Source organism: Mesoplodon bidens, assembly GCF_964165515.1.
Source record: "Mesoplodon bidens genome assembly, chromosome: 8".
NCBI lineage: Eukaryota > Metazoa > Chordata > Mammalia > Artiodactyla > Ziphiidae > Mesoplodon > Mesoplodon bidens.
The window spans coordinates 96,101,647-96,118,422 of record NC_138165.1 but is presented as its reverse complement, the minus strand read 5'-3'; positions in this window follow the sequence as shown (position 1 = coordinate 96,118,422).

The window sequence follows — 16,776 nt, the reverse complement described above, 5'->3', positions numbered from 1 at the left end:
CTTCCAGGAATACTCCTACTACCCACTATGCTAACTCACCCAGCACCCTGATACAAAGGTGCAGGGCCAGAGGTCATGTCATGATGTGACACTTGCAGTAGGAGAATGTGGATAGCAGGTAGTGGCAAGAAGCAAGGTTCAAAAGTAGGGAGCCAGAAGTTAGTCTATGGAAAAAAATTACAATCATAACAGCTCACGTATGAAAGGAATATTGACAGAGAAATTTTCCCCAGTTTAATGATCTTAATAATTCACATAAAATTACCAATAAAAATGTGTGAGACCAAAGAAACTTCTAAACCATTAACAATAAACTTGCTAAAAAAGAGACTGAGTTACCATTTTATTTTCTATACAGAAAATATTACAAGTTCATTATCATATAACAAGATGACCAGACTATGCAACTAAAAATGTAAGAGAAAGTACTATAGAAGTATGTTAGCAAGTCTACGAATAGATCTACAGTGTTCCTGGATTTTGTGACTTCTATGGCAGTCAACTTTAAAAATTTGCAACTCACTGTGATTTCATTTCTCAATCTAAAGAAATATTTACTTTCATACCTAATTTTGTATTCACTTTTTAAAGAAGGTCTTAAAAATTGTATAACATTCCAGGCTCACAAAACCAAGATCTATCCCTGTATATAGGGTTACATCTTCCAGACTTCAAAATAGCTGACTTGATTGAAATTCGTCTTTGGCTATAAAAAGGGACATGGATTTATGAGTTCCTCTGGGTAGTAACTACAGTATTTACTTCCCAAAAGGAGCCATTCACACTTAGACTCAAATAAATACACATATTCTTATCAAATGAGACTTTCACCAGATGTAAACCTGTACAAAAATATTCCCTAACCTCTTCATTCTGACTGTTAAGAGATTGAATCCTATCATGCTTGTTGAAGTTCTTGTTCCAGAAAATTCACTTAATTCCTAAGCAAGGTTTACATTAATTTCATCTTTTTCTGACCAGCTCCTACTTTCATGAAATTCTCTTGGGGGTAGTTCCTGAAGTACTGAGCACTGTTTCAGCCAGCTGTGAAGGGCTAGGCTAAAGGCCAATGTGTGTAAATACGAAGAAGGTTACCAGGTCAGCAGATCCTGGCTGGGTTCTGCTTGGGCTGCATCCTCTGAGGGGTGGTTCCACACTTCATGGCTGGGGAAACTGACACCCAGAGCCACATATTCTATATATGACCCAAAACACACCACAGTGGAACTGGAGCACTTGAGTTTAGGGTGGTCCCTTTCAATGCGGCAGATGGGAGAGAAGAACCGGATACCAGTGGGAGATATTCGAAAGTTGGAACACTTTAAAGCTAATCTTACATAATCTGATTTTAAAGCAGTTTCCATGGGATAAGGCAGGAGTAACACATGGTGCATCCTGTTACAGTCAACATGAAAAGAATGAGTTATGAGCACTAACTTACTCTAGATTCAGCTTCCACAATTAAACATGTCTTTATTCCCTGAATTTGTGTTGGCCAGGGCAATTAACATGAAATGTGATGACAAAATCAAAATCTCAGTGACTTAATAAAATAAAAATATTTCTAACCTATACAAAGTCTAGTATGAATGTGTGTGTGACTATCCTCCAGATGGTAACTCAGGAACCCAGGTTGCTTCAATCACATGGCTCTGCCTTCTTGTTGCCCTGGTGGCATAAACCTGGCAGATGGTAGGGTTGAGAACATGAGGACCATGCAGGACTTTCTGTATACACCAGGATGGAGGCAGAGTTTAGCACTTCTGCCCATGTTGCATGGGCCAGAACTCAATCAGGTGGATTCACTTAGCTGGAGGAGAGACAGGGAAATCTCACTTAACTGTGTGTAAAGAAATGAAAGGAAATAAGTTTGGTGCCCCTGGTAGTGTCAACATAAACCAGCTAAACCTTGAGTTTCAATGTCAGTTCTCCATAAACCAAAAAACTCATTTGCGTGCTGAGAAAACTTTAAACATCTCCACTTGTTGTTGGCAATCATTTATTTGATTTTATGCTTTAAGTTAATATAGAAATGCTAGAATCTGATTTGTATGATTCTTCTTGTGTTTACGTAAATTGAACATCTCTTTTCTCTTATTTGGTTCTAGGCTGATACATGCTACATGGAGTAAAGCTGGTGGAGTAAATATTTAAAATTCAGAAATGTAAATCTGAGCTCCCTGGTGGCCCAGTGGTTAGGGCTCCAGGCTTTCACTGCTGTGGCCTGGGTTCAATCTCTGGTCGGGAAACTGCGATCATGCAAGCCACATGGCACCCCCCCCAAAAAAGTTTACTAAATATTTGGGAATTCCCTGGTGGTCCAGTGGTTAGGACTCAGTGCTCTCACTGCCACGGCCCCAGTTCCACCCCTGGTCAGGGAACTAAAATCCCATAAGCTGCACCACATGGCACAACCAAGAAAAACCAAAACAAAACCAGAAATGTTGTCTCTTTTATCTATCTGCCATCTCTTCCAGGCCTTCTGGTTAGATCACTGATACCCTCTGGCCCCTGTCATGTTTTATTTCAGTCCAATCTTCTTCCCACAGGAGTTTTACAAGGCACTTGCAGTTAATTTGATAAACTTATTTAAACTGAGGAGTTAGGCTGGTTAATAACGGTTTCAAATATTATCACGTCCCTGTTCTGATCTGCATTTTAACCAGCGTTTTTCAATGCTTTCATCAAAGCTTTTTTTTATTTTGAGATCAGCCTCCTAAGATGTTGGTGGGAATAAATGGGTAAAATTTTCCTCTCATCTAAAGTTAGGCCTCCTTACATGGCTAATTCTATAGCTCTTCTTGGAGATTCATAATGTACATGAGAATATTACAGGTCCAGGGAAATCCTACAATAAAGACATCAGTTTCCTTTGTTTATTCCAGTTTTCCCAAACTTTTTCAACCACAGAAGTTTTCCTTAATTGCTTTATGGTTCAGGGTTTTATTATTTCTTTTTGTTTTTGCATAACTCATATCCAAATCAGGAAATATTTCTAATGGAGGAAATATAAAGCCCAACAGAGGCCCAGTAAGGGCGAGGCAGGGGATTTGCACGTGGCCTCACGAGCCATCCTCACTCTGTTGGTGGGACTATCACTGGCTTCAGCTTCTCCTCCTTTCGTGGCCCTGTCCCACACGTGTTTGTCGAGCTCCTCATTCTGAGTTTTCTCCATCAAAATCAGCATTTCCCCAGTGATAGATTAAAAAGAAAAAAATATGAATCTCAACAATCAGCCCCCTCGTGGGAATTCCAATCTCTTTCCTATTTAAATTAAAGAAAATTCACAGCATCACTGTTTTCTTTAGTCTGTTCCACATCAAAAAAATTTAAATCAAATTTCAAATTTTCCCACTTTGGGCTTTGCACTTAAAGAGAAAAGAAGAACTTTGTCCTCTCAGAGGGAAGGACTTTTAGAAAAAAATAAACCAAATAAATCCAATAAGCCCCCTGCCAGCAGTGCCCCTTCTTGTCCACCACTTACCCGCTGGGGAAAAAAAATAAACTTTCCATTTGACCCTCCCTTGCTGACAGTCTCTTCTAACTGTATCACAAACTGAACTTGAAAATAAATAAATGAATCAAACCAGCTGCTATAGGATGGGAAATGCAAAGATGTATGAGTAGGACGTTTATGAGAAAGGAAACCACAGCATTAACTGATCTGAAAACATCCAAGTCAGTGATTTGATGTAGGCCTCCTTAAACGGGGAAATAAGGGGTTTTTCAGTAATAGTGAGGATGGCCACATCAAAATGAAAACCTAAAACTTTGTGTAGATGATTTACCAAAACTAGACAGCAAAAAGAAATGTAGGATAATCTCGACCACCTCTCACCCATTTCCGTCTCCTACTACGAATCCACAAAAACCAACCATCAGGAGAGCAAAAGACAGCACCAACCTGGTTGTCGGAGTTACTGAAATGACCAGAAATGTCACCTGCGTGCTGACGAGTGGTGGTTTCTCACCTATAGTTATTTCCCATTGATCAGACATGATGCCTCCAGCTAGATGAGATTGGAGCAGGATGCTGAGTGCCTGACCCCATGCATCTGTGTTCACTAGAGATGCGCATATATATCTCACCTCTCTCAATGGACTGTAAACTCATTGGCAACTGGGAACAGTTTTGATTACTTTATATCCCTCACAATGTTTGAGATACTGCTTTAAATTTCACAGGCATTCAGTGGGAGGCAAGGTACAGATCATGGGTCAGAAGTCATGACTTTCAGGTCCTTGTTATATTATTATTAACCACGTAAACTTAGGCAAGTCATAACTTCTCTGAACCTCACTCTCTTCATCTGTATAGCTGATATTCTTTTATTATATCATAGAGTTGTTAACAGAATGGGCTGCAGAGGGTAAAGAGGTGGGCAGTAAACAGCAGGCATAGAGGACTTCAGAACCCCCTCCTCGTTTCAACCCCAGAAATTCTGTTTTTGCTATTTTATATGTTGAAATTCCATGTAAAAGTTTGTTTGGAGAAATAATTGTGATGCTTAGAAATATTTGAAAAACATTATGGTGGGAGAATGTGCTTGATAAACTGAGAAGTAGTGTAACTTATCTTTACAGTATTGTACTGAGGTATAATTTGCATAAAGGACATGAACACACCTCAGGTGTACACTCAGTGATTTTTATATATGTATACACCCATGCATATACCACTCAAATAAAGAGAGTAGACATTTCCTTCACCCAGAAATTTCCTTCAGTCCACTCTCCACTCATTAGCCCCCCTTTCACACACACAGACCCGCCCCGATAACCACCGATCTGATTTCTATCACCATTGATCATTTTCACCTATTCTAGAGCTTCATATAAATGTATGTACTCTAGTATGTACTCTTTTGTGTCTGGATTCTTCCTCTCAACATATTATCTATGAGATTCATCCATGTTGTTACATATAATTGAAGTTAATTTTTACATTGCTGCATAGGTTTCCATTGTGAGTAGGTCACAATTTGTTTATCCATTCACCTGTTGACAATCTATGGAGCTGTTTCCAGCTTGGAGCTACTATGAGTAAATCTGCTATCAATATTTGTGTTCAAGCCCCTTTGTGGTCATCTGTTTTCTTTTCTCTTGGATAAATACTTTCAGTGGAATTGCTAGGTTAAAGTGTAAGTGCATATATAACTTTACAATACACTGTCAATCAATGTACGCTTTTATAGTCCCACCAGCTAAGTATGAGAGTTTCAGTCATTCACCAGCATTTAGTGGTGTCAATATTTTAAATTTTAACAATTTTCATGGGTTCAAAATATCTTCTGGTTTTAATTTGCACTTCCTTGATGTTAAACATCTTTTCATATACATATTTACCAATCTAATATCTTTTCTTTGGAGTGTTCAAGTTTTTGCCCATTTTTTTTAATTGGATGATTTGTATTTTTGTCATTGGTTTCTAAGAGTTCTTTATATATTCTGAATAAGAGTCCTTTCTTAGCTAGATGTATAGTGAATATTTTCTCCCTGTCTGTGGCTTTTCAGTTTTTTAATAGTGTCTTTGAAGAGCAGAAAGTTTTTAATTTTTATGAAGTCTCATTTAAAAGTTCTTTTCCTAAACAAGATCTTAAAGATATTCTCTTCTTCTAGAAGCTTTACAAATTTAGCTTGCACACGATGGGCTATCATGAAAGTGTATATTTTCATCTATGAGCTTCTTATATGATCTTAAACAAGGTATTTGAGGTTGAGTAATACCACTTGGAAAACGTGATTTTAGAATCTTGCTAGTAGATATCAATAAAGAATGTCTACGTCGAATCTCATTTTGTTTGTCCACCTAGCAAGTTGTAAAAGAATTTGAAGTAGGACACCTCTGACAGTGGAAGGGGTCACCAGCCACAATAATTTCAAGACAAGAGGCATCCACTAGGGTTGTTTCTGGCAAACTCAGACACGTAATCACTCTAGATTCAGGTCTCCAGACTCCAGGCTAAGAATCATCCTTGGATGTTTTCCACTAATAATGACTCACTTAACAAATTCTCTTTCCGTAGCATGCCTGTGTTTATTGCAAATATGGAAACACTTTTGAGGTGTCAAAAACAGTTGAAGACTGGATTCGTCGGTCTTCTGTCCCAGGTCAGGGACAAGGGGCATCAGACCTAGTTTAAAAACCAAGACTTGTAACTTCTGCATTCTTCAAGACTGAATTTTGAGACTGAACAAAGAATGTTCAACCCTGGTGTTGTATAACTCCTTTGGGGAGCTCTTCTAAAAAGATAGATTGTTACTGCGCCAGTTTGCATCACCATTTGGTTTAATTATTATTCGTAATTGGGAAATAATTAGATAAAACGATGATGTAAATCCCAGTGGAAAATAGACATCTCTTAAGAACTCTAATGTTTTCCGTCACTTAAAAGGAAGGGGATATGACTTAGTGGAGGAAAAAACTAATTAGAAAAGCAGACACATCTTTTCCCTCTCCTCATATTTCAGGCATGCTGGCAAGCGCTCAAAAATGATCAGAGAGTGGCCTATTTCTCAAGGACCCCAGGAGAGCATGATAATTTAAATCATCATCTCAGGAAAGCACCTTGAGCACTTGCCTTTGCCTTTTTATGATCTTCGGTCAGGAGAGAGAGTTTGGCTCTCCTGACTGGCACAGCCATGCAAAATATCGGCTGGAGGAAAACTGGGGTCACACCCACACCAAAGTGAATCCAGTCAAGTTAGGATTCCTGCCAGGAGAAACACATTTGAGCAAAGTGAGGAGACAGAAATGTTTAAAACCATGCTGCTTCCACCCCCAGCCCCCAGCAAAATGAAAACAAGACTTTATCCAGGGACACAAATAGGCTTTTGGAAAATTTGACAACACAAGGAGATGAGAGGGAAGTGATTAGATGTTCAGATGTGGCCCTAGCAACTTCAGAACCTGATGTAAATCTCTCTAAAACCCTGTCTGGAATGAGATAATTTTATTTTAAAATCTGAAGTAACAGTAACAACAACAAAATCAGTTAACTTCTCAAGAAAAAAAAATTAACAAAACAGACAATTTTATACAAACGATATCTCAATGAACGTTTTATTTAAATATTGCCACTTGGGGATATATGTATATGTATAGCTGATTCACTTTGTTATACAGCAGAAACTAACACACCACTGTAAAGCAATTATGGACATATATACACTACTACATGTAAAACTGATAGCTAGTGGGAAGCAGCTGCATAGCACAGGGAGATCAGCTCGGTGCCTTGTGTCCACCTAGAGGGGTGGGATAGGGAGGGTGGGAGGGAGATGCAAGAGGGAGGGGATATGGGGATATACGTATATGTGTAGTTGATTCACTTTGTTATACAGCAGAAACTAACACACCATTGTAAAGCAATTATACTCCAATAAAGATATTAAAAATAAATAAATATCTGCACTTGGAAAATGTAAATGTTTATTAATAAATCATAATGTAGTCACAGGAAGATGAAAAACAGGAAGGCTTGAAAATAAAGAACTAGGATTGCAAATATACTATATGCTCTTGACACATGCCCCCAGCTGGTCCTGTTAGCCTTCCATCCCTTGACAATTAGACAAAAAGTAAATCTGGCTCTCCAATCTCCAATTCTTGGCTAGAAACCATAAAATGTGTGAATGATCTTAGACCTGTATCTCTATAGCAGAAAGCTCTAGGGTCAACTAATCTAGGCACAAATATTAATCCCAAAGTTATGAGTTCTAAGAACTTCAAGTACAACCTGATCCTGAATAGATGCCCTTTCCTCTTCACTTTCCCCCTCATCCCTTCACTTACAAAAACAGTAACTCCCCAGACTTGTCCCAAGGTTCATGGGAACCCTTGCCTACAGGCTGTGGGGTGCACTTGGAACTGCACTTTCCAAACTGTTCAAAAATATTTACTGAATGACCACAAATAAAGGGCCCCTGTGCTTGGCCATATGACATGCAATGAATATTGTGGATAAGAGGAGCTATTGCAGGAAAAGGGTTTTCTGTGATGCTAGTTGAGTTGGAGGATTAGACAGATGGTGGGCCAGAGGAAGAGCACTCTTGGCAAAGGCACTTAGATATGCACACAACCGACTTGCACAAGAGAGTGAGAAAGGAGTGGGATGGAGACTTGAGAGTAGGAATGCAAAGAGAACCTGGGGGTCCAGACTGTGGGGTGTCTGATATGTCACACAGTGCTTGAGCTTTCACTAAGTGGTGAGGACTCCTTGGAAACTCACAGGACTGTCAGATTGCAATAAACACAGGTCCTGTCCTACAAAGTCCCTTAGTAGAGCCCCCATTTCATTTTGCTCTTTGAAGAAAAGATTAATGGGTGTCTGTTGAGGGAGAGGAGAACTAACGTCATATGATTATTGGAAGCTTTATGTGAATGGTAAAGAGATCAGAAGCACTGGACCAGATTTTCCAAATTTATTCAGGCTTATAGATCAGACTAGGGGTCATTTTTAACAAGGTGAATAAATGTAAATCTTTGTCTCTACATGACATGATCTAATTGACCTCTATAGTGGTCACTATTTTGATTGATGTGACTTTCAAATCCACAATCCCTCTCTCTTCCCATCAACAGCATGCTGAAAAACTGGCTCTCTGAAAAAAAAATGTTCTGATTGGTAGCATTTGCCAATTTCCATGGTGTAAATACTCCTACCATGGCTGATTTTAAGCTTCCAAAAGTAAAGTCACCAAAAGGAGAGTTGAAAAGATATGCACAAAATCTACTCTTGCAAAGTCTACTCTAAGTGCCAGCTCTAGCACACCATTGCACCAGCTCCTAATTTTTCCATCTCTGAAATGTATCCATTTTATGCCTTATCTTCTTATGTTCAGACTCCTGGAGCATCCCAATCAACTTGCCTATGTTCTTGTGAGATTTCCTGAGTTTCTCTTGCCCCTCCCAGGAAACATCTGGAAACAAGAAGGGCACACTGTTCTATTTGCCCTCTCATTTCACATTTTTGCTGGTCACAAGAAGGATGGGAAATAAAAGAATGAATCCATTTAAATCCATCTTCTTCTAAAGTAACAAGTAAAAACCCTTGCCTAGCTAAGGGTTCGGTTAACATTATTAGGTTCAAAACAGAAAACAGTGTGTTGTCTTTTCTATAGTACATCATGTGAAAAATTCACTCAAAAAGTCTTTTTGGACATTTTGGAAATCCTTTTATTCTTAAAAATTCTGTTTACAGTTTTGCATGTTTATGCTATTCAGTATAGAATGTTTGGAAACAAATAGTGCAATATTTGTTTTTTGTCCTCTCCAGTAAGTTTTTTGTAATTAATGTCATGGATTCTTTCAAAATCAAGAGAAAAAATATTTTAAGGTGTTTTTGTTCTTTCTTTGTTGAAACATGGTTTAATGTTTATTATCATAATTTTGATTGCTATTGAACCACCTCAAGTGATGTACTTTTTACTTCGTGAGCTATTATTTGGCTTACACTCATGATTTGTACATTAATACCATTCAAGGTTATGCAATAACAATCAGAAATTATGATAATAAACATTGAACCACATTTCAACAAAATATGATAAACTCTTGTGGGGTTTTTTAATCTTTTCATTAACAAAGCATCTTATGCTTCAGTGACACTTTAATTACCAAGAAATTACCCAAGAAAATATGTAATTATTTCTAGTAATTGACAGTGACTCTATATGTAACACTTCTTTATGTTAAAATAATTGCTAAAACGTGACCTTTTTTTCCCAGACATGTGACTTAATTGATTGCATTCTGTTTTTCAAATAAAAAGGTAATAAAAATACCATCACTAAAACACATAAATGATTCCAGTTCAACAGAGGACTGTTTTAGTGATCTCAACAATTTTTGATAATACTCGTATTAATGAAATTACCTTGATAAACTTACAGTAATTATTTCAGTTTCTCAATTTACCCAACGTACTATTACATTTTCTTTCCCAGAAAGGCTTTGCCAGTCATTCCAAAACCTAATGTATATTGCAAAGAACATTCCCTAAGTGGCTATGCAAAAGATCAAAATCCTTTGCTTATATATGAACATTCATTTAAAGAAAAAGAAAAGCTCCTCTCACAAACTAAAGCCACTTTTGGGATAAAATCATTCTGATCTCTTCCAGCTTTAAAATTTCAATACTTTGTGATTCTATAAAATCTCTTCCTAACTTAGACACATTCTTTAAACCAAAAAACCAGCAGTTCAAATGTGCCCATCTCTCTGCTTCCTGTTTTTTACACCTGACAGTTTGGTCTAGTGAGAGCCTTAACTCAAGAACCAGAGATTCCACAACTCCTTCCATAAAGCTCTGCTTTTTTATTCTTTTCCTACTGCCCCATTCCTTCTCCTAGTCAGGACAAAACATCTACCAGATAAGCCTTTGTCATCATACGCTGTCCCTTTTGAGACTGATCAACATAGGGATTTTTTTTTTAACCAACAACAATGTACAACCATAACCCACATAATAGCATAGTATCAATGTAGTTTAACTTTTTTTGTTTAATATTTATTTAGTTGCACCAAGTCTTAGTTGTGGCACGTGGGCTCCTTAGTTGTGGCATGCAAACTCCCAGTTGCAGCATGCATGTGGGATCCAGCTCGCCTACTAGGGATAGAACCCGGGCCCCCTGCATTGGGATTGTGGAGTCCTACCCATTGCACCACCAGGAAAGCCCCCAGTGTAGTTCAATTTGAAGAAAAATCAATACAGATGTCCACACAATAGAGAAGGACTGAATATTTTTTTTAAACTTGAGCATTGCAGAACACAAATATCCTCTTGTATGTTTCTATCTTCTTTGTAAAATCACCTTCAGGGTCATTCTCCTACTGAAATTTTAGAACACACGCAAGTCTAAAACCACAGTAATAAAAGCCTGACATTTCTGCTATGTGATCTCTAGGAGGATTAGCATGAGAGGCTATTTTGGGAACTATGGATGCTTAAAGATTTGGTGAAGCCACTTGAAGGGAAAGTGGGAAGGAGCGGAGGATAAGGTAAGTGATGGGTCCTTGGTCCCTCGGCTGTTCTGAATTTATCTGTTGTACATATTAGGTTTTCTGGTTGGTTATAATTTGAAGAAAGCCTTCACTGTCTCTCAGTTTATGGATTAGAAAGTGGCAATCCTGTGAGTATAACTCACAGTGGTAATCTGTGAGTACAAGTGATTTATCCTCAGTCAAACACCTGTCCAATGGCATTGCCAGGTCTATAGTACAGCATAAATGACTCTCAGTCCAATGCTCTTTTTCCTAGAAGACATCTCTATCCTGAGACAGAAAAGTGCTTCAGTGTTTTGATTAATAGTCTATGGACTGCTCTTTAGAGCTATCACCATGTTTCCTCAGGGAGATAAAGTCCACCAGGGAGAGATCTAAGGCAACAAGCATCACTGAACAAAAATATTGGCCCTGAATCAGGACTCAGCTTAATGTAATATGCCGGAGCATGTAATATAATCCTCTCTCTCTTCATCCAGGCTCCAGACAATTAACCAGCCATGCCCTTGGGAAGCTGTTACTACACATATGCGAGGTCTAGATACCGAGTAGTGGTAGCTGTTCATTATGTAGACACTCGCTTTTCATTGGCTGAAAGCTTTAGCACCACCTCTTCAGCACAGTGGGTTTAACAAGGACAACAGCAATACCTAGTGCCTTCAGTTTACATTCGGATTCAATCCTCTCCTACATATGACAGGTGGTTCCTTCTTTCCTATCCCATTCACTACAGAATTCATCTTCTGCCCCTTACTGATGGAGAATGTTTTTTTCGAAGGAATGGGAAATCTGAAAGCATAATGCTTCCAGAATAATTTTTCCTGTGCTTGTATTCCACTTGTCTCCATAAATTCTAAGTTTGAAGGCAACAAAGGGCTTTTTATTTTTCTATGCGCTAGAGAGGGTCTCATCACTCAACGAATCCCGTGAGCTTTTACATTCTCAGCACTGTGTCCTTCTTCTGACCTTAAACTTGCTCACTGCCTGGAAAGAAAGCTTTTCATGAGAACTGACAAAGCCCTACAAGCTGAGTTGGACAATGAGACAAGCAAGGAACAGAGCAGATTATTGTCAGAGGAAATGGCAACTTCCTCATCAAAAATTATTTGTTTAACATAAAACCCCAGAGTCTACTACAAGCTAACAGACCTGCTTCATTACCTCTAGCAGATACATAATTTCTTCGGAATATATAATTTCTTAGGAACACAGAACAAGCGTGGCACTTGAAGACCTCAAAGATTTTATTTCACTTTGCATTAGACATATCTTCCCCCCATATCTGGCATGGAAGTGTTCTCAGCTGCTTTCAACCCAACCTCAGGAAAGGCCCATTAGCTGGAGCAAAAACACTGCACCCCTTCTGCTACTTCCGTTTGGAATTCCACTTAAAAGACCCTAAGCAGAGCAAAAAAGGAAGAGGGTGGGGACCAAAGGCAAGGAGGAGAAAACCAGCCTGTCCTGAGCACCCAGTGGCTGGCAAGGTTCTCCTGAGTCAGTGATTGAGCGTAGGATACTGTCTGATGACAACTAAGTGACAAAGGAAAGATGCTTAACCAGCTGAGCTGAAAACCAAAGTCCTCATCTTTAAAACAGGACCCAAAACTGCACCTCCCTGAGTGGAATTGTTGTGACATTTAAGTAAGATAAGGAATGTCAAATGATGGACCCAGTGCTGACTCAAGTTTCGCATTCAGTAAATGTCAACGAATAGTATTGTGTCCTTTAATCCTCTTAACAATCCTGGGAAGAGAGTGTTATTCCCATTTTGCAGATGAGCAAAATGAGGCATAGACTGTAAAGGAGCTTGTACAAGACCACATAAGCTTTGCTATTCACACGCTATCTCCCTTGTAGGTAGCAGCTTCTCTAGAGAATTTCAAACTCCCATGATTTTTTGATAAATGAGCAGAAAAATGATGCAGTTACACCTAAACCTACTCCCGTGTTGTGGGGTCTAACTCTACTCTTGGCAGGAGGGGACAGCTCAGCCCAGGCATCAGAGAGAAACATGAGAAGACCAAGCCTTTCCCCAAACCACCTACAGTGGGCTTTCCCACCCAAGGGCTTGGTGGAGCAAAATCCTACCAGTGCCTGTGAGATTCCAGACCACTCCCCCCATAATGGGAGCCACCAGGCTGTTATTGTTTCTTCTTTAGTTTTCCACCTCATGTGAACAGAGTCAAGGTTCTGACCAACATACTTCAAATAACACCCAAGTTATTGTTCCAGATATTGTGGTTCAGTTATTTCAGTGAGGAAGGATAGGCTGCAAAATTTAAGTCCCAAGTTCATTGTAAACAAAGAAAATCCATGAAAAACGGAATATCTCAAGAGAAACCCTTTCCAGGCTTTCACTACTGATTGCAAAGGATAAAAATCTTTCAGTTTGCTGATGGCTTGGTGTCCCCATACACATTTACAGTGAGGTGACTGTTTTGTTCAGATGAAGGCTTATATCTCCTCTAAAACAAGCCCATCAAAACAGTGCTTGTTAAATATATAACAGTGCTTGTGTGGATCTCTGAAGCCTTTCAGTGTCACCCGGCTTAGCGTCCAGACCCAACACAGCGCCAGAGAGAGGAAATGTTGTTAAAATATCACTCCCAGACGTTTGAGCTCTTGACTACTGAATGAACGTTTACCAGGAAACTGCTTCCATTTTAAAAACCCTGAGTTAGAAGGCCAGGGACTTGGCTTTCTTCTAGTCTTACACACTCACTATGGGGCCTTGGACTAATGGGCTAACCTCTCTGTGCCTCTCTTTAACTGTCTGTAAAGTGGGAATAGTGGTTGTCTTTATCTCTCAAGGTTTATGTTTGTCAGGGTTCTCCAGAAAAATAAAACTAGTAGGATAAGGAGATCTATCTATCTATCTATCACCTACCTACAGAGAGAGAGATTAAGGAACTGGCTCACACAATTGTGGGGATTGGCAAGTCCGAAATCTGTAGGGCAGGTCTAGAAATTCAGGTAAGAGTTGATGTTTCAGTTTTGAGTCCAAATTCCAGAGTGCAACAAGCTGGAAACTCAGGATGAATGTCTATGTTGTGGTCTTAAGGCAGAATTACTTTTTGGGAAAACCTCTGGCAAATGTGCTCTTAAGACCTTCAGCTGATTGGATGAGGCCCACCCAGATTATGGAAAGTAATCTGCTTTACTTAAAGTCAACTGATTATAAATTAATTCTATCCACAAATACCTTCAAAGCAACATCTAGATTAGTGATTGACTAAACAACTGGGTACCATAACTTAGCCAAGTTGACACATAAAATTAACCATCATAGAGCTACTTTAAAATTCACATCAAATGAATTCACATATAGGAAAGAAATTTCAAAGATATGAAGAGCTGCACAAGTAAGATTTTGTTTGTTTTTTAAAGAAACATTGAACTTCTGTGTCACGTGAGGCTTTGAGGAATACGGAGATGAATAAATCAAAGGCCTGCCCTCAAATTGTTTACCATCTAAGTGAGATGACAAGATTAATGCAAGGGGAGTGAAATGCTACTAGGCTTCCCAAGGGAGTGCTGAAGGAACAGTGTGAAAACAGAGTTGCCTGTGGGTCAGAGAGGTTGTTAAGGGCCAAAGGGTCCCAAGGAGCCTCTTTGAAAGAACCTCCTTCCCTAGAAAGGACTTTCCAGTCATTTAACCCACCCTCATCCAAATTATGTCCCCTATCACACTCTCTCTCTCTGACCCTCTCTGTCTCTCTCTCTGTCTCGACATTTTACTCTTTTCTTTGTGTCATATTGCAACACATGACTATTCATTTGCTTGCATGTCTCACTATTGAAGTGTTCTCACCCAATTTGAAATTCCACAGGAATAAGGAGGTCCTATTTGTTCTTGTCACCATTATCCCCCCAACATTTGACACAGTGACTAACACATAATTGATGTGAAAACCCAAACATATAAAAGAATTAAAAATTGTACCATATACAACCCACATTACTTAAGTTCAATTGTTAATATTTTTGCCACTTTTTGCAAGAGCTCTCTCTCTCACTCTCTCTCTTTCATTTGTCTCTCTAGTTCTATTGCTAAACCATTTGAAAGTAAGTGGTTGGTGTCATGATACCTCATTGCTTAAATATTTCAGCACACATCTCCGAAAAATAAGGTATATGTCCTATATTACCTCAGTACCATTAGCCAACCTGAGACAACAAACAATAATTCCCTACTCTCTTTCAATATCTAGACCATCTTAAAGTTTCCCCATCTGATATTTAAAACTCTTTTATTTATATTGACCAGTATCTAATCAAGATTCTGGAAACATTTCCCAACACACACAGACACACACACACACAGTTAACGTCTTGAAGAACCAATTCAATTGTTTTGTAGAATGTTCTGTATTCTGGATTTGAGTGCTTGTTTCCTTATAGTATCATTTAACTTGTTCTTCCAGTTCCTGTATATCCTGGAAACTAGAAGTTAGGCTTAAAAGTTTGGTTAGATTAAGGTGAAACATGTTTTCTGATTGCGTCCTATCAGGAGACACATGTGTCAGTACCTCCACCATTTGGAGTGCCACAATCAACCACATGATCAAGATTGTCATCACGTGATCTGTCTGTTCTATATTGGTGCATTTTCCCCTTTGTATGAGCAGGAACTCACTCAAGCAAATTTTTGAAAATGTATTTATAATTGAAATCCAACTTAAATTCCTTTCCCTGGGACTGAACAGTATTCAAAAAGCTAGTTTATTTGTAGAACTTCTTTATTCCTTTCCCTTTGGGGGGAAGGTGACTGCATTGAGGGAGGAGGTGTCTTCATTTACCTTTGCAGAAACTGTTGCTTAGCTTAAATTCAAGTCTTCATGAATTTTAAAATAAAAGCACCCCCTCCATATATTTTAAAAGACAGCATTTTGTACAAATCTTTGACGGTAGCATTTTTCACTCAGCATTAATTAATATGTCAACTTTTCATCCTTCCTATAAACTGATATTATTTATTAAACTCACAAGAAAAGACACAATTAATCTTTATGATTCATTGTTTCTCCTGCAAAGAACTAAAACATACACAGAGTTGAATTTTTTTTTCCCTACTGGGCTGCATAATTGGGTTAAATCAGTGCTGCTCAAATCAGTGTACTGCTGGGGGTATGTGGCAGTGTGCTGGGGGTACTCAATAAACATGGAGGCTCCTTCTGAAGCATCTTTTTCCTTAATGATTTGTAATTTAAAACATCGTTACATACCAAAATAAACTCATAATATATTACAGAATAAAATGCAAAATTCATATAAATTTAAAGATAGAACATAAGACCACTTAAAGTAAGCCACCATTCAGTACCCTCTATACTTCCCACCACTCCCCACGGCCTCCAACATGCTCCCAAGTCCACGAATGAGCACACTCTTCTGCTCTTTGAAATTTTAGGTTAATCAAAGCACCTGGCTAAACTGCCAGCAAAAACTTAAATCAACAAAACAAACTTCTTCTGGAAGATTTAACTAAGATTTCCAACAGCCACTCTCTCCAGCCCCACCCTCTGTCAGATAAACTAAGTAGGGGAGCTGGAGATTGGTATATGGGGCCCCACCCATGCTTAATGATACAACTTGGTAAACATCACTTACCCTCCTGTGCTCCCACATCCAGGCAGGACTCCTCTCATGCTCAGTTCTGTATCTTCCTTTCTCCTACACCCCATCTTTTCCCTCACAAACATTTATAAAAGAATTACTGTTTTTTACAAGGTGTCCAGGCACCTTTCCAAACACTTAATTAGTGACGATGC